The following is an 18968-nucleotide window of genomic DNA, read 5'->3' as shown; positions in this document are numbered from 1 at the left end:
CCATCGGATCGGAGTTTTCTCCAATCCGATGGTATATTTTAACTTGAAGCTTCCCCATCACCATGGGAACGCCTCTATGTTAGAATATACTGTCGGATATGAGTTAGATCGTGAAACTCCTATCCGACAGTATATTCTAACACAGAGGCGTTCCCATAGTGATGGGGACGCTTCTAGTTAGAATATACTACGAACTGTGTACATGACTGCCCCCTGCTGCCTGGCAGCACCCGATCTCTTACAGGGGGCTGTGATCCGCACAATTAACCCCTCAGGTGCTGCACCTGAGGGGTTAATTGTGCATATCATAGCCCCCTGTAAGAGATCAGGGGCTGCCAGGCAGCAGACCCCCCCCCCCTCCCCAGTTTGAATATCATTGGTGGCCAGTGTGCGGCCCCCACCCCCCCTCTATTGTAATATCATTGGTGGCCAGTGTGCGGCCACCACCCCCCCTCATTTGTATTATCATTGGTGGCCAGTGTGCGCCCCCCCCCTCTATTGTAATATCATTGGTGGCCAGTGTGCGGCCTCCCCTCTCCCCGCCCTCTTCCGATCATTGGTGGCAGCGGAGAGTTCCGATCGGAGTCCCAGTTTAATCGCTGGGGCTCCAATCGGTAACCATGGCAACCAGGACGCTACTGCAGGCCTGGTTGCCATGGTTACTTAGCAATATTAGAAGCATCATACTTACCTGCTGCGCTGTCTGTGACCGGCCGGGAGCTCCTCCTACTGGTAAGTGACAGGTCTGTGCGGCGCATTGCTTAATGATCTGGGAGGGAGGGGGGGCCGCACACTGGCCACCAATGATATTACAATAGAGGGAGGGGGGGGAGGAAGCGCACTGGCCAGCAATGGAATTAAAACTGGGGAGGGAGGGGGGTCTGCCCCCTGCTGCCTGGCAGCCCCTGATCTCCTATAGGGGGCAGCGTCCCCATCACTATGGGAACGCCTCTGTGTTAGAATATACTGTCGGATATGAGTTTTCACGAAGCTTTTATGCAGACGGATCTTCGGATCCGTCTGTATGAAAGTAACCTACGGCCATGGATCACGGACGCGGATGCCAATCTTGTGTGCATCCGTGTTCTTTCACGGACCCATTGACTTGAATGGGTCCGTGAACCGTTGTCCGTCAAAAAAATAGGACAGGTCATATTTTTTTTTGACGGACAGGAAACACTGATCACGGCTGCTGCAGCAAAACAGTGCATTTTCCGATTTTTCCACGGACCCATTGAAAGTCAATGGGTCCGCGAAAAAAAACGGAAAACGGCACAACGGCCACGGATGCACACAACGGTCGTGTGCATAAGACCTAAATGAGAGCAGCTTCTTGTTGCTGAGCCACATAATCTGGTTTACTAAAAAGTGCTGAATTCCTATCACTGGTTTCTACTGATGGGTAGCCAATAGTAAGTGCTAGAAGGCCTGCTTAGGGTATCTTCACACAGCAGATTTGCTACAGAAATTTACGTGACTGCCCATTCACATGTATGGAATCTATTTTCAGCTGCAGAAATTTTGACAATAAATCTGCATACCTTTAGGGCTCATTCCCATGACTGTATGGTCGCCGTGCCAGTGTTGCTGTTGGCAATGCACGGGCACCGCCCACGTGAATCCCGTATTGCGGTGTGGACCCATTGACTGAATGGGTCTGCGATCTGCAAACTACGGCAAAAGATAGGACATGTCCTCTCTTTTGCGGTGCACAAGCATGGACCTGAAAGCCCATGGAAGCGATTCAGAGTGTTTCTGTGGGCTTCCGATCTGTGCTTCCGCACCACAAAAGATAAGACATGTCCCATCTTTTGCGAAGAGAGAGAGAAACACGGCGGCACTGCTTCCACTGGTATGGCCGTTTTCAATAATAGGATAACCGTAATTGTGGTATAATGCGCTCCGCTGTGTGGTGCTCAGCAACACAGAGTTTCAGGCTGTGGTTCACAATGAGAAGGAAAGTAACAGAATTGCGGCACTCACCGGAGTATAAGTTGATACTTTATTCGGGCTTCCTTAGAAGACAGCACATGAAGGATCCAGGGGCGGACACAGTGTTGCGAGCGGCGACGGCCGTTTCGCGCGCCTGCGGCCTGAGGAAGCGCGATCCCACGCGCGAAACGGCCGTCGCCGCTCGCAACACTGTGTCCGCCCCTGGATCCTTCATGTGCTGTCTTCTAAGGAAGCCCGAATAAAGTATCAACTTATACTCCGGTGAGTGCCGCAATTCTGTTACTTTCCTTCTTCTCATTATGTCCCATCTTTTACCTTATTTCACAGATTGCAGACCCATTCAATTCAATATGTCCACATCTGCTGCACGGAGTTCACACTGCCGGAGCCCGTGCATTGAGGACCGCAATTTGTGGTCCACAATATTGTCCTCCACGGCCATACAGTCATGTGAATCGGCCCTTATACAGTGCACTTCAACCTGTGGATCTCCAGCTGCGGCTCCACAGCACCCATCATGTGCAGGGACCTGCAGGATATCAGGGCATAATGGGAACTGAAGCTCTGGAACAGGGGTGGCCAAGCCGTGGCTCGCGAGACGCATACGGCTCCTCGCACCTTCATTTGCGGCTCGCAGGGGAGCGGGACAGCTATTCCTGTACTAGGGATGTCGCTCGCAGGTATTGAAATATCAGCAGCACAGGGGAGAAGGAAGCAGTACCCCCCTCCCCCCTGTGCCGCTGCCACCAATAAGAACACAGAGGGGAAGAGGAGGGGAAGGGCTGTGGCTAGTGTTGAGTGAACTTCTGTTTTAAGTTCGGCGTCTAAAGTTCGGATTCCGGTTAGCGGAGAATCCCGATATGGATTCCGAATTCCGTTGTGGTCCGTGGTAGCGGAATCAATAATCGGCCATTATTGATTCCGCTACCACGGACCACAACGGAATTCGGAATCCATATCGGGATTCTCCGCTAACCGGAAGCCAAACTTTAGACGCCGAACTTAAAACAGAAGTTCGCTCAACACTAGCTGTGGCCACTGCCACCAATGAAGTTAACTCACTCATTTATTCAAATACAGAAGGCGGGTGCTGGCTGCAGAATCATATAGCCCGCACCCGACCTCTAGGAGAGGTAGCTGAGATCCGCGGCAATTAACCCTGTAGGTGCCGCATAGGGCGGTCATCAGAGAAATCTTGAAACACATTGCGAAAAACAAAGATTACCAGAAGTCTCACTAAAGCTGTCTAAATGGTAGGAAAGGTGGTTTAAAATACACTTTTAAATGTTTGATAACTGAATTCTAGTAATACTGTCGTGTGCACACACATATTTGTGTAAATGTATAGCTTGTGGCTCCTGGCCTTTGTGTCTGTAAGGTTGGCCTCCCCTGCTCTGGAACAACTGGGGAGCCACAGGTTGAGGAACACTGCCATACAGGAATCTCTGGGTGTAAGGATTTTAAAGGGATTGGTCAATTTAGAATACCAGCGGTATATGCAGTCAGCTATTAAATAATCATTATTACACTATCAGCACTGATGTCTGATAATTTAATATCCAGAATTCATGTTTACATGCAGATTCCCTGACCTGCGCGCTGGCGCTGTGCTGAGAACATGGCCCCGTTGACCAGCGGCCTCCATTCACTTACACTAGTGACTGACAGGAACACTAGCGCATGCACAGTCCCTCCCCAGTAAAACAGAATGGAGGCGACAGATGGACAGAAACCTCCATCAGTGGCCATTTTCAGAGAGATAGCGCACAGGTCAAGGGACCTACCTGTAAATATAAATTATGGATATTAAACTATAGGACATCAGGGCCACTAGTTTAATAATACTCATTACTAGCTGAAGGCATGTGCAGTTAAGTAATATAAACCGGCCAAACCCCAGAAGGGATTTTCCACCTAGTATTCTGCAAAACAACTTTGTTTTGGCAAAAGCTCAGAGCTGGTTTCAGGGCACTTGTATACAAGCGCTCGTATTTAACCACAGCAATAAACCCTAGTTAGGCAAGAACAATCATGACACAAATGAGAAGAAAATAAAATATTGCACCTATTCGCCCTTATTACCGATGCAACAAGAAAGAGAGACACTTGAAAAATTTTTTTAAATAAAAACCACACATGAAAATGCTGAGCTACAAAAAACCACTGAAATAATTCAAGGACACAAAACCGTTGTACGCTCGTAAGGAGAAAATCGTAGACCAAAAAAAATATATACACGCACCTTCACAAATGGCATTAGTTCTAATGGGGAGATTTAACCTCCCTTTTACGTCACAAAATATGGTGCGTGGCATATACCGGTATGCACCATAATCTGCAATTTAGCGCTTCTTGCCACTTTTCTAAAGCGGGAAGGAAAGTTTTACTGTAATTTATGACACAAAGAAACCGGCAGAAATCAGAGTTCAAGCCAACACTTGCCGGCATAGATTTGATTTTCTGGCGAACGGAGGACCGCAGAACCTCGCTCCAGTGCACGGGGGGATCAAGAGTGGTGCAGGGAACACTGGACTCTATAAATCTCTCCAAAATTCTTAGGCCCCTTGCAGACGAGCGTGTCCAGATTAGGTCCGGATGCGTCTCGGTGCATTGCGGCAAACCCGCGCGAGTAGGTACGCAATTGCAGTCAGTTTTGACTGCGATTGCGTTCAGTTTTTATCGCGCGGGTGCAATGTGTTTTGCACGCGCGTGATAAAAAACCGACTGTGGTACTCAGACCCGAACTTCTTCACAGAAGTTCAGGTTTGGGTTCAAGGTTGTGTAGATTGTATTATTTTCCCTTATAACATGGTTATAAGGGAAAATAATAGCATTCTGAATACAGAATGCATAGTAAAATAGGGCTGGAGGGGTTAAAAAAAATATATATATTTTAACTCTCCTTAATCCACTTGTTCGCGCAGCCGGCAATCTCTTCTGTTTTCATCTGTGAGGAAAAGGACCTTTGATGACGTCACTACGCTCATCCACATGATCTATCACCATGGTGATGGATCATGTGATGAGCGTAGTGACGTCACCACAGGTCCTTTACCCAGGTCCTGAAGAAAGAAGACAGAAGAGATGCCGGCTGCGCGAACAAGTGGATTAAGGAGAGTTAAAATATATTTTTTTTTTTTAACCCCTCCAGCCCTATTTTACTATGCATTCTGTATTCAGAATGCTATTATTTTCCCTTATAACCATGTTATAAGGGAAAATAATAATGATCGGGTCCCGATCGTCACCTAGCAACAGTGCGTGAAAATCGCACCGCATCCGCACTTGCTTGCGGATGCTTGCGATTTTCACGCAACCCCATTCATTTCTATGGGGCCTGCGTTACGTGAAAAACGCACAAAGAGGAGCATGCTGCGATTTTCACACAACTCACAAGTGATGCATGAAAATCCCCTCTCATGTGCACAGCCCCATAGAGATGAATGGGTCCGGATTCAGTGCGGGTGCAATGCGTTCAACTCACGCATTGCACCCGCGCGGAAATCTCGCCCGTGTGAAAGGGGCCTTAGGGTAGATTCCACATGAGACAATTGTACAGACTAAAAAAATGCTCAAATTACATGCAGATTTTGCTGTGGCGTTTACTCTATGAAATCAACATAAAATTGCCATGTTAAATGTGCACCAAAGATCAGTTTCCGCAACGTAAGGGGTCATGCACATGCAAAAACAAGGATACCGGCCGTCTCCGTCCTGCAATCTATAGAACAGTCCTATCCTTTTTGCAAAACGGACATACGGATGCGGACAGCACACAGCATCTTTTGCAGCCCCACTGAAACAAATGGGTTCTCATCTGACCCGCCAAAAATGCAGATCGGATGCGGACAGAAAAACACGGTGGTGTGCATGAGCCTTACGATGAGATTTCTTAAAATCTTAAGCAATTTGCTGTTCCTGTAAACACTCCAGATCTCCCGCTTGCAATTCTGTAAACGAAAATCCATAAGGCCCCCTTTCACACGGGCGAGAATTGGTGAGGTGAACGCATTGCACCCACACTGAATCCGGACCCATTCATTCCAATGGGGCTGTGCACATGAGCAGTGATTTTCACGCATCACTTGTGCGTTGCGTGAAAATCGCAGCAAGCTCTATATTGTGCGTTTTTCATGCAACGCAGGCCCCATAGAAGTGAATAGGACTGCGTGAAAATCGCAAGCATCCGCAAGCAAGTGCAGATGCAGTGCGATTTTCACGCATGGTTGCTAGGAGACAGTCAGGATGGAGACCTGATCATTATTATTTTCCCTTTTAACATGGTTATAAGGGAAATAATAGCATTCTTAATACAGAATGCATAGTAAATTAGGGATGGAGGGGTTAAAAAAATAAATAAAATTAAACTCACCTCATTCACTTGTTCGCACAGCCGGGCTCGTCTTCTTTGAGGACCTGGGAGGAAAAGGACCCACCAAAGGTAAAATAATAAAATCTACACAACACCTAACCCAAACCCGAACTTCTGTGAAGAAGTCCGGGTTCGGGTCTGGGTACCAAACATGCCGATTTTTCTCACGAGCGTGCAAAACGCATTAAAACGCTTTGCACTCGCACTGAAGAAAATCGCATTTTCCCGCAATGCACCCGCATCTTGTCCGGCCCTCACGCGCGACGCCCGTGTGAAAGAGGCCTAACATAGCCCTTAGGTTTCGTTCACATCTCCGGCAGAAGATACGGTAGACCATCCCAGGAGAAAGCGACCCACTGTATTTTGCCAGATCTGGCACTGCCAGATTCTAAAGTTCACCACCGGATCACCAACCGTTGTTTTTGTCCGCCTCCGATACACATTTTTTATGGCTCGGATGTGGATCCATTCAACTTTAATGGGGCAGCAAAAAATGCAGGCAGCACAGCGTGTGTTATCTGCAGCCGTATGTCTGTTCGTGGCACCTGCAAAATAATAGAACATGTCCTATTCTTATGCATTTTACTGACAAGGATAGGACTGTTCTATAGAAGCCAGGACGTTCTGTTTCGCAAAATGCACACAGCCAGTATCCATTTTCTTTGCGGATCTGCAATTTGAAGACCACAAAATAGGCTACGGTCGTGTGCATGAGCCCTAACGGTAATGAATTCTAGTGGTGATCTGGCTGCTTTCCGCCATTTGTGCCAGATCGGTTTGCCTCAGACGTAAATGCAGCCTTAGTGCAAGGACACACAACATAAAAGTTGTGCATAAAAATCAGACGCAGAATCTATGGCAAAAATCAGAGGCTGACCTTAAAATTTCTGATGTGCATTTCCAGTCTGCCTGTGACTTCTTGTTGTGGATTTTAAATCTGCACAAGGAAAAAGGAAAAAAACAAAACAAAAAAAAAAAACCACTGACTATATAAACGGCAGCATGGATTCCCAGAGAAAACAATGACACACTGATTTGGGCACAAAATATGCAGTGAAATCTGCTGTTAAATATACCCTTAGGCAACAAAATCTTGCACATCTGTCAAAATGCAGCTGAGGTTACAATAGGCAGAGCTGAAGGCGAGTCAATTCAATGCCCCAGGAACGCGTATGAGCCCTAAATAAACTTGACCTCCGAGTGACACCTCGCATAGGCCCCAATAAAATCTAGAAGAAAAAATAATCCAAAACAGGATTCCTAAAATGTAGCGTATGACAAAAGCGAGCAGAACACACAATGCAAGTACAATGACCGCAGATTCTGGGGACATTCCCACCTTGCAAAGAACAAAAGACTGCTTATGCATGCATGTACATTCTTCACATGCAGCCATTTGCCTGGCCTAGCAATTTCTCTGCTGCGCAGTGTAGTTTCTGGTTATACTTGGTGATATTTTTACCTAGGGCCCCCTTGAGTCAACTGAATAAAAGAAATTATAGCTGAAGTAATGCAGCTCAGATTTACGCTGATGTCCATGTACAGAGTAATATATCACCTCACTACAATGAGCGTGCAGATGATCGCAGAGACCCTCCACCCACAGTGAAATCATGGGGCATATCTATTAAGGTGGTTGCGCCTAGCGTCTGATTTCTATCGCACATAACATCCTTGCCAAATTTTAAGTGAGGTAAGTACATTGTGTGCGAGGGCCCCGGGCATATGGAGGGGAGGGGAATTTCAGGGGTTGGATAACCACTTTAATGACCACCCACAGTCTTTTCTCCTCTCTCTAACACCGCATGCACGCGACTGTCCGCAACGCACTTTCCCCATTCCGCAGCTCCCGCACTATTGCAGAAATGTCTATTGTCTTCCATAATACTTATTATTTATTTATACGGAACAGACATCTCTTCTGTCTGTTCCGTATAAAAAAGGTACAGGTACAGTATGTGGTACAGTAGGTACAGTACGTGGTGTGCTCTCCACATCTTTTGTGGCCCCATAGAAAAAAAAAATAATGTAAAAATGCGGATCAGATGCAGACCGAAAATACAGTCATGTGCATAGGGTCTTAGAAGGGGCAGAACGCTTCTGTGAGCACTCCTGCTCTACAAACAGCCTTTGGGCTCGTTCACACGACGTATGGCTTTTTCATTGTTTTGCGGGCCGTTTTTTCTTTCAGTAGTGTTTCCGGTTCCGTTCTTCCGTATTGCATATACAGTAATTACATAGAAAAAATTGGGCTGGGCATAAAATTTTCAATAGAGGGTTCCGAAAAAACGGAACGGATACAGAAGACATACGGAGTACAAATCTGTATGTGTTTTGTTTTTTTGCGGACCCATTGACTTGAATGGAGCCACGGAACGTGATTTGCGGGCAAAAATAGGACATGTTCTATCTTGGAACGGAAAAATGGAAATGGAATGCATATGGAGTACATTCAGTTTTTTTTGCGGAACCATTGAAATGAATGGTTCCGTATACGGAACGCAAAAAAACGTTAGTGTGAACGAGCCCTTTTGCTGTACAGCCAGGATCAGAGGTAGCTCCAAGCCCAATCGTTAACCCTCTGATTGCCACAGTCTGGGACCGCAGGTAGATCCAAGGGGATTTCCCCATCTGATTGGGTCACAGTGATCTGATAGGAGGCTAGGTAAGACCTGTGCAGTCAGCCCTGGGAATCTAGAAAGAACCTCAAATGTAAATTCAGTAATCCTGATGTTAGGACGCACTAGTGTCACCCTAACCGCATAACGTATTAGCATGCAGGAGTATGCCATTATTTTTGGTCAGCAATAATAATAATAAAAAAAAAATTATATATATATATATATATATATATATATATATATATATATATTTTATTTATTTTTTTATATTCCCCCTAAGGAATTACTGTCTAACAATTTCATTTTAGAGTTAATTACATTTAGGTTAAATATCTATAAGTATTACTTTGTATGACAATACCTCCTGAATGTGATTTTTACAAAATGTTATAATTTCAATAATAAAATATTTAATTTAAAAAGCCATTAAAAAAAAATAAGCAATTATTTTACATAAACACATTCTATTGTGCATATATTACGTTTAAGCAAAAAAAAGATATCCACACGACCAAAATAACTCTCATATATAACCGCTCATGTAACAGATCCTTCTGTGTAAAATATGCACAGTATAAACACTAAAGTGTGAAAAGCAATGCCAAAAATCATTTTCTATATCTGCAATGGAAAAATAAATTATATAAATTCCAAAGTAATTTATGTATACTCTCACAGCACCAAAAACATAGCAATTTATTCCCACATGAAACTAGGCCTTATGCAGCCATGTCAATGGAAAAATAAAGAGGTCATGGCTGCTTAAACATAACAAGAAGAAAACTGAAGAGAAAAAAAATTAGATTTGCTGGTCATTAAAGGGATTTTCCGAGAATTTTTTTTTTTTTACTGATGATCTATCCTATTAATAGGTCATCAGTATCTGATTGGTGTGGACCCCCACCGATCAGCTGTTTGATAAGGCACTGGTGCTCGCAGTAGGCCAGCGGCATCACGCTCGTTGCTCACCTGGCCTAGGCATAGTTTAACCCCAGAAAAGAGAATGGGGCTGAGCGGCTATACAATGTACGGCGCTGTGCTTGGTTCACAGGAGCGCCAATGACTTCTCAAACAGCTGATCGGTGGGGGTCCCGGGTGTTGGACACCCACCAATCAAATACTCAAACTATCCTGAGGATAGATCACTTATAAAACCCTGGAAAACCCTTTTAAGGCATTTGCCAGTTTTAGGACACAAAATACTAGTGTAAAGTAGTACCGTAAAGAAGTGAGAGTCTAATGGACCCGATCCATGGGAACGCTGATTTGTCGGGTGATTTGTAACTATCCTCAGGATGAGAGATGCCCGATTATCAGCAGCACATACCCCTGTGTAATCAGGGATGTGCTGCCGACAATCAACATAACTGGAGGGTGGAAAGACTGGGGTGCAATCATCCCTCCCTCATTCACTTTGCATTGGCCTGTGTCATTTCTGGCAGACTTTTCTGCAACGGGTGAAGGCAACCTTACAGGGCCATAACATGCACCAAATCAGTGCGTGCATCTCCAGCTTAATTCTTCTAGGTTCAGGCTAATTTCATTTAAAGGGGATGTGCAATGAAAAATATTCTACAGCTTTCAAACCAGCACCTGGATATGATTTTTTTGCAATTGCATGCAATTAAAAATTTTGCATAGCCACTGATTTATTCAATAAAATGTATCTGTATAGCGCCACCTGCTGTTTGTGTTTTTTCTTATTTCTTTGACCTGCTCACTGGGAAGGCCGCACATGCTGTTTCATCCTTCAACTGCCTCCTGAGCTGTGATAGGCTGAGCTGAGACACGCCTCCTGAGCTGCAGCAGACAAGACACTCCCCTTGAGCTGTCGGCTTGATATAAATCTAGCAGAGTAATGAATGTGGAGATCTCTGGGTCCATGTGAGGTTCAGGGCTGGTTCTAGCTTTGTTAGAAAGAGATTTGAACTCCAGCAGGCTGTTCTCTACCAGAGCAGACTACCTGATCCGTTAAACGCAAATGTGAACCTGCCCTTACAGTTCATTTGCACAGGGGACTCCCATTCTAGTGATCATGGGGGTCCCAGCAGCCATAATTTATCACCTACCATTTTGCTGTGAAATGCCCTTTAAGCCAATATTAATAATTCTGCCGCAACATGAAGTTGAAGGAATCTAAAATGGCCATATGACAGTCACCTTTTAACATCTCCAAGCATGTCACTGACACATCAGAAGCTGTCATCAAGGGGGCATCATCTAGGCAGAGTGTCATGCCCCTACTCTTCTGACTGAGACGTCTTTGGAGTATATCATCTGAAACCTCCAATTCACTGAACAGAACGTTATGTGCATTACACTCTGCTGAAATTAATAGGAGACTTCTCAGTCAGAAGGGGGGGTGGGTGGGTGGCCACGAGATAGAGGCAATCCTTTCATTCTAGCACGTGGTGGTGGTGTCAGGGCGGTAATATATAAGGTGGCCGCTGGCCGCCACATGGGGCGAGGTTCTGGCCACGTGCAGTATCTGCATCGATTGCTCTAAGGATCAGTTCAGACCTGAGCGTTTTACAGCGCGTTCCTACGCGCTGTAAAACGCTCAACAAGGAGAAACCAATGCTTCCCTATGGGAATGGTTCTCACCTGGGCGTTTTACAGCGCGTACGATCGCGCTGTAAAACGCCCGACGCTCAAACAAGTACAGGAGCGGTTTTTTGGGTGCTTGTCGCGCGTTCCCGTACATACACTTTCGGGAACGCGCGACACTGTGTGTACGCTTGTCTCTGTATGCGCGATTGTAAACGCCCGTACAATCGCGCATACAGAGCGCTCCTTTCAGAAAGCTCAGGTCTGAACTGAGCCTTAGGCTATAAATTGCTCATTCAATCAAAACCTGACATTGCTGAAAACACAGACAGGCACATTCGTACTGTACTAGGCTAGCTTTATCCAAAGTGTAATGCATCAAGGAAAAAAAAAGGGGAAGAAAAAAGAGCAAAGTTTCCACCCAACAATCACAGAAACATTATAGGTGTATATAGATATACAGATGGATCTATATGTTATACAGAGTGAAACCATACTGGTCAATTACTGGAAAACACCAGGACCACACTAATCTACGTATCCAAGAGTGTTGGTCACACAGGGAAATTAAAGGGGTTATCCCATGACTAATGTAAAAAATTAAAATCAGATATCATAAAGTACATGGCAATCTCTTTCTAACAAAGCTAGAACCAGCCCTGCACCTCACATGGATCCAGAGATCTCCCCATTCATTGCTCTGCTAGATTTATATCAAGCTGACAGCTCAGGGGGAGTGTCTTTTCTGCTGACAGCTCAGGGGGAGTGTCTTTTCTGCTGCAGCTCAGCCTATCACAGCTCAGGAGGCGTGCCCATGCTCTTCCTATCACAGCTCAGGAGGCAGTTTAAGTATGAAACAGAGGATGTGCTGCCTTTTCGGTCAATAGGTCAAAGAAATAAGAAAAAGACAAAAACAGCAGGTGGCGCTATACACGTACATTTTTGAATTTCAAATTCCATGCAATTACAAAAGTATTCAGATCCAGGTGCTGGTTTGAAAACTGTAGAATATTTTTTCTGCCACCACCGCAAGTGAAACATCCTACATTAAACAGGACCTGGCACCGCTCCCGTTTTGGTAAATCCTTGCATTCCCCATGTAATAATTCTGGAGCATCTTTTCATGTAACTACGTTGTTCCGTTCCCCAGTTATTGCTATTAGAAACTTACTGCATTTGCAAAAGGGTGTTACCAGTTGGGGGAGTGTCCTCATACCATCTGACACTGGAAGTACTGATTGTCTGGTGTCAGACTGTGCAGGGACACCTCCCCCACAACCAGTAACAGTTGCAAATTCATTTACTTCTAGTAGCAATAACTGAGGAATGGAACAGAATGTTATATGAAAAGATGCTCCAGAATCATTAGTGCACAGGAATACAAATTCTTGAAATGTTTCAAGAATGGTGACGGGTCCTCTATAACGCTGGGTTTCTATGTGACGCACACTTACCATGCGGCAAACCGTGTGGCGCACTAGAGCTAGATTGGAACCCAGCCTAAAGCCATGGAAGAAGCACATTATAGTCTTCGGGTCTGTGAAAACCATGGACATAACGCGTATGCCATCCATGTTTGGTCCATGGTTTTCATGGATTGTTGCTAGGAGATTCTCTAGAAATTCATTTTTAACCCTAGCAGCGTCTGTGAAATACTGATGACAAATGGAGGGAAAAAAGTGGGCACACGGACCAAACACGGATGCTTCACAGATAAAACATTGACCAGGGATGTTATCACGGACCTGAGAGGCCTAGTACAATCTATACCACTTATCAAAATGGGAATCTAAGGCTTTGTTCCCGTCTGCCAGATACCAGTGGTGACGCCCCCCATGGGTCTGCCAGATACCAGTGGTGACGCCCCCCATGGGTCTGCCAGATACCAGTGGTGACGCCCCCCATGGGTCTGCCAGATACCAGTGGTGACGCCCCCCATGGGTCTGCCAGATACCAGTGGTGACGCCCCCCATGGGTCTGCCAGATACCAGTGGTGACGCCCCCCATGGGTCTGCCAGATACCAGTGGTGACGCCCCCCATGGGTCTGCCAGATACCAGTGGTGACGCCCCCCATGGGTCTGCCAGATACCAGTGGTGACGCCCCCCATGGGTCTGCCAGATACCAGTGGTGACGCCCCCCATGGGTCTGCCAGATACCAGTGGTGACGCCCCCCATGGGTCTGCCAGATACCAGTGGTGACGCCCCCCATGGGTCTGCCAGATACCAGTGGTGACGCCCCCCATGGGTCTGCCAGAGTCCGTCTGACAGGAAGAATAATGCTGCACACAACGCTATTCTTCCTGTCAAAAACAACAGAATATACGACAGACACAAGTGTGAACAAGGTCTTAAATAATACATAATATGGAAGTCTGAGGCCGAGGGGGTCAAGGAAAAGTTGAACAATCATTGTATCGTGTTCTCAAGTGGTAGCAATCCTTAAGGGTGCACCAGAAAAGAAGGTGGAGCAGTGAACTCCTTGCCAGATAGCAGATGATATAAAAGCCAAGTAGGGCATGAATGCAGACGCACGATGCCATGTCACCCTGCCTCCGGCCAGCTTATTGCTAGGATGTGCCATTTCTTCCTCTCTATGCGGCATTCATGCCTGGGTTGCATTGTCTCCGAGTGCTCGCCTGTGGAGAGAGAAGGAACACACCCCCTTTCTTCCCACTTGCTTTATACCATACCACTGAAAAATATGTGGACGTACTGCCCAGAAAACACTGGCAACGAAAGGAAACTGTGCCACACAACCAACAGGGCCATCTACACCCCCTCCAGATGTCAGCGCTGTCAGGGGGTTCCAATCAATTTCTGAAGAACATCCACGTTAACGTTATTCTGGTAACTTGCGGCCTGACGGAGCTGAAGGACCTGCCAAAGGCTGTTTCTACAACACGTCAAGATCTGCCATGGATGAAGGGAAAGTAAAAGCACCGAACACCAAGGGTGGGCAGCCTGGAGCCACAGCAATGCAGACAGATGGGCAGTGACACGTACAGCAGCCATTCCTGCTGCTCTTCTAGGACCAACCCTCAGCATCACAACACAAGCACTGTGCCCCCATACAACTTTACCCCCGCACACTGTGGCATCAGGGTGACAGCTGTCTACCGCCACTGTGACTGCCATATCTCCAGGGGGCAAAGACAAAGTCAGGACACAGGAGATGGCTAGTCAATAGGAAGTGTGGGCCAATGAAGGTGATGCCAGGGGAGACAGCAGGCACAGCATTACAGGGCCCCCTCAGTAGACAGAAGCAGGCACTGCAGAAGGGGCAGTGGGCACACACAGAGCAGGGGGTGTGGAGAGCAGCTGTACACACTGCCAGGCCTGCCAACCGCTGTGCCCCGGGAGTGCCAGGCCTCCAGCCGGAGCACCGCAGCCTGGTTACCACAGAGTTCACCATGTCATGTGTGGTGCACAACAAGGCAGGGAACCCACTGCCAACCCCTGATATTCCCCGGCCTACACTTACCCACCCCCTCCCCATGTGACCCGACCACAGCTACCTACCTGCCGCAACGCCTCGAAAACTATCCCGCCTGTCACACACCGAAGACCGGAGCGGTGCTGGGGGTGCGAGACGGGGCGCAGGGCATTCAGTCCCCCGGTAGTCTCCTCACAGCAGCGCTCACACCCCTCTTCGTCCCTCTCTGCCGCCCTCCCCCTCACTACACGCTCTCCGCCTCCCCAGCGCACAGCCCTCAGCGACCCACAGCGGATTGGACGAGACACTACGCACCACGTGATGCCAGGCCGGCGGAGCGGGATTGGGCGAGCTGGGGGCGGGGCGACGTAGAGCTGTCAGTCAGAAGCCATACATAGCCACCAGCGTCTGCGCCTATAGAACAGAGGGAGGTTTCCATAACAATGGGGCCGTGCAGCTCTAACGGCTTCTCAAAGGGGGCGCTGTCTGTATTAGTATCCTACGTACAGTAGTCATGGCTGTCAGCTAATAGCCCATCCCCCACTAACACTCGCCAATGGCCCTGACTGGCAGAAATAACGCATTTCTACAAATCTGTCCGCAGACCTCCCCCCCGCGTGGCGTCACGGAAGGGCCGAACCACTTGTTACAAGCTGGCACTTGGAAACAGACCTGCCTTCTGTGATTGGTTGCTGGGGCACTGACGTCACTCGGGGGCTGGCTGTGCCTAGGAGAAGGTTCTCGAAAGGAGAGGAGGGCGAGAGGTGACACGGGCGCTCGCGTTCTGGTAGCTGCTCCCCAGTCTTTCTCTCCGGCTGTCCGTTTTTGTCTCTTGTCTCCTGTGTGTAACGCGCGGGTCGCCATTGTCGGTTTCGCCTTCACTATTGTTGTGATGGCGCAGTGAGTATTGTCATCTAGAGGCCTCGGGCGCATGCGCGAACCCTCGGAAGGGATGGTGACGTCACTTGCGGCAGTGACGCAACCATCTGTTGTTTTGACAGCGGCTTTTATTGAAATCTGTTGTGTGAGGAGGACCGGCTAGTCCTTCAGAAGGGACGGGGCTTGTAACTATGGCAACTGGTGAGGATTCTTCCTGGGACTTGTAGTGTGGTTGGTACTTGTGCTCTTGCATAGTGATAGTTCATTCAAACCGTCAATCACCTCATTATTGAGATTTAAAGGGGTTGGAGATTATATTTTTAAAGGGTCAGACTGACATAAAAGAATAAAAATAAATCCTCCCCTCGCTGGACCCCACTACTCCCATTCCATCGCTTCCCGAGCCCCTGCACAGTGATTGGCCAGTTGTGTGTCGTAAAGGAACCCAGGAAGTGTAGATTTATCATTTATTTTTATGCCATTCTGCTTTTATTTTTTATGCCACTTTAGAGGTGTTGTCCGAGATGATTAAGGGAGCCTTCACACGACCATGTTGGTTTTGCGGTCCGCAAATCACGGATCCGTGTGTTCCGTATGTCTTCAGTTATCTTTCCGTTCCGTAAGTCCGTATAATACGGACGTGGTGCTTCCATGTGTCATCCGTTTTTCACGGTCCGCAAAAAACTTAAATGGGACTGAAATGGGGTTTCCTAGAATGTTTTCAGTCCAGGGGTCCGCAAAAAACTGATGACATATGGATGCATTTCTGTGTGCTATCCGTTCTTTACGGACCCATTGACTTTCTATGGGGCCACGGACCGCAATTTGCGGCCAAGTATAGGACATGTTCTAAAATAAAAGGAACGGACAGCACACGGATGACAATGAAAGGCATTCCGCAATTTTTGCGGACCCATAGAAATGAATGGGTCCGTGCATTGTCCGCAAACATTGTGGAACGGACACGGAAGAAAAACACGGTCGTGTGAATGCTCCCTAAGGATTATAAAAACATGGCTGCTCTCTTCCAGAACCAGCACCGCCCCGTCCATGGGTTGTCTGGCTCTATTGGAATCAGTGGGCAGTGCTGCAATACGGCGCACAACCCATGGATCGGAATGAAATAAAGCAGCCGTGTTTATTTTTTAATCTTGGACAACCCCTTTAAAAATTTCAGACGAGCCGTCTAATAGCCTAAATAAAAATCCATGGCACACATCCCCCTTCCTCTTTCTCCAGAGCTGTTCTTTGTGGTGCCGGTGCAGGGCTCCTGCCGTTGGTTGTTTACAGGGATTGGCTGCAGTGGTCCTGTGCCCTATACCAGCGCCTCACCGCTGCAGCTTGTAGACGAGCAGTGGCAGGAGGATCGGGCCGGGTAAGGGCTCTTTCACACTTGCGTTCTTGTCTTCCGGCATAGAGTTCCGTCGTCGGGGCTCTATGCCGGAAGAATCCTGATCAGGATTATCCTAATGCATTCTGAATGGAGAGAAATCCGTTCAGGATGCATCAGGATGTCTTCAGTTCAGTTCCGGAACGGAACGTTTTTTGGCCGGAGAAAATACCGCAGCATGCTGCGCTTTTTGCTCCGGCCAAAAATCCGGAACACTTGCCGCAAGGCCGGATCCGGAATTAATGCCCATTGAAAGGCATTGATCCGGATCCGGCCTTAAGCTAAACGTCGTTTCGGCGCATTGCCGGAGCCGACATTTAGCTTTTTCAGAGTGGTTACCATGGCTGCCGGGACGCTAAAGTCCTGGCAGCCATGGTAAAGTGTAGCGGGGAGCGGGGGAGCAGTGTACTTACCGTCCGTGCGGCTCCCCGGGCGCTCCAGAGTGACGTCAGGGCGCCCCAAGCGCATGGATCATGTGATCACATGGATCACGTCATCCATGCGCATGGGGCGCTCTGACGTCATTCTGGAGCGCCCCGGGAGCCGCACGGACTGTAAGTATACCGCTCCCCCGCTCCCCGCTCCTACTATGGCAACCAGGACTTTAATAGCGTCCTGGGTGCCATAGTAACACTGAACGCATTTGGAAGACGGTTCCGTCTTCAAATGCTTTCAGTACACTTGCGTTTTTCCGGATCCGGCGTGTAATTCCGGCAAGTGGAGTACACGCCGGATCCGGACAACGCAAGTGTGAAAGAGGCCTAAGTATTCCATGATTTCATATTGTAGGCTATTGGAGGACTTTCAAAAATGTTTCCTTATCTCAGCCAAACCCTTTAAAGGGCTTCTGTCACCCCCAAAACACATAATTTTTTTTCGGCTTGTTAAAATCCTTTTATAACGACTATTCCCTATATAGGGCTCTTACCTTTTGTCTGTGGCTTCTTTTCCTTAAAAATCGATCTTTTAAAATATGCAAATCACTTCACTACCAGCAAGTAGGGCGTCTACTTGCTGGTAGCCGCCGCAAAAAAACACCCCCTCCTCCTGTTGATTGACAGGGCCAGCGAGCGCTCTCCTCCTCCGGCTGGCCCTGTCATCATTTCAAATCCCGCGCCTGTCTTCATTCGGCGCAGGCGCACTGAGAGGAGGACGCTTGCTTTCTCAGCACTCCCTCAGTGCGCCAGTGACGTCATCGGCGCAGGCACACTGAGGGAGTGCTGAGGAGGCGAGCGTCCTTCTCTCAAAGCGCCTGCGCCGAATGAAGACAGGCGCGGGATTTGAAATGATGACAAGGCCAGCCGGAGGAGGAGAGCGCTCGCTGGCCCTGTCAATCAACAGGAGGAGGGGGCGTTTTTTTGTGGCGGCTACCAGCAAGTAGACGCCCTACTTGCTGGTAGTGAAGTGATTTGCATATTTTAAAAGATCGTTTTTTAAGGAAAAGAAGCCACAGACAAAAGGTAAGAGCCCTATATAGGGAATAGTCGTTATAAAAGGATTTTAACAAGCCCAAAAATGAAAGGTGGAATCTGGTTACTATGGGCAACTAAGCCAGTTTTCCTTTACAGCAGTTTTGATTAATCTCCCTCAGAATGGATTCATGCCGAAGAATTGGTTGCTAAGGGCAACGCCTGCCGCTCTTCTCTCATACATGAGGGCTTCAGGCTTTTGTCAGGTCTCGCTAGTCAGCGGGTCTGGTCCATCATGAGGTGTGACCGCCACTTCTGGTCATGGCACTATATGGCGCATAGACAGGAAAGGCTTCCTGAGT

At 47.6% G+C, this 18968-nt stretch overlaps 1 protein-coding gene across 5 annotated transcripts in view; it reads right to left on the bottom strand.

Moving 5' to 3' along the window:
• The window catches only part of ANKRD12 (ankyrin repeat domain 12), a 122666-nt gene extending 106327 nt beyond the window's left edge, over positions 1 to 16339 (bottom strand). For 4 of the 5 annotated variants that reach the window (XM_040432029.1, XM_040432031.1, XM_040432032.1 and 1 more), the window contains exon 1: positions 15015 to 15203. The gene's annotated coding sequence lies outside the window, so the exon portion shown is untranslated. Of the gene's footprint in view, positions 1 to 15014; positions 15204 to 15600 lie in introns of those variants that run through there. The other variant, XM_040432030.1, reaches the window with a different exon arrangement.
• Positions 16340 to 18968: the final 2629 nt, after the last annotated feature.

This window comes from Bufo bufo, chromosome 5 (assembly GCF_905171765.1).
Source record: "Bufo bufo chromosome 5, aBufBuf1.1, whole genome shotgun sequence".
In the NCBI taxonomy this organism is placed as follows: domain Eukaryota; kingdom Metazoa; phylum Chordata; class Amphibia; order Anura; family Bufonidae; genus Bufo; species Bufo bufo.
Note: the sequence above shows the minus strand (reverse complement) of the source record. Positions and strands in the feature narration are given on the sequence as shown.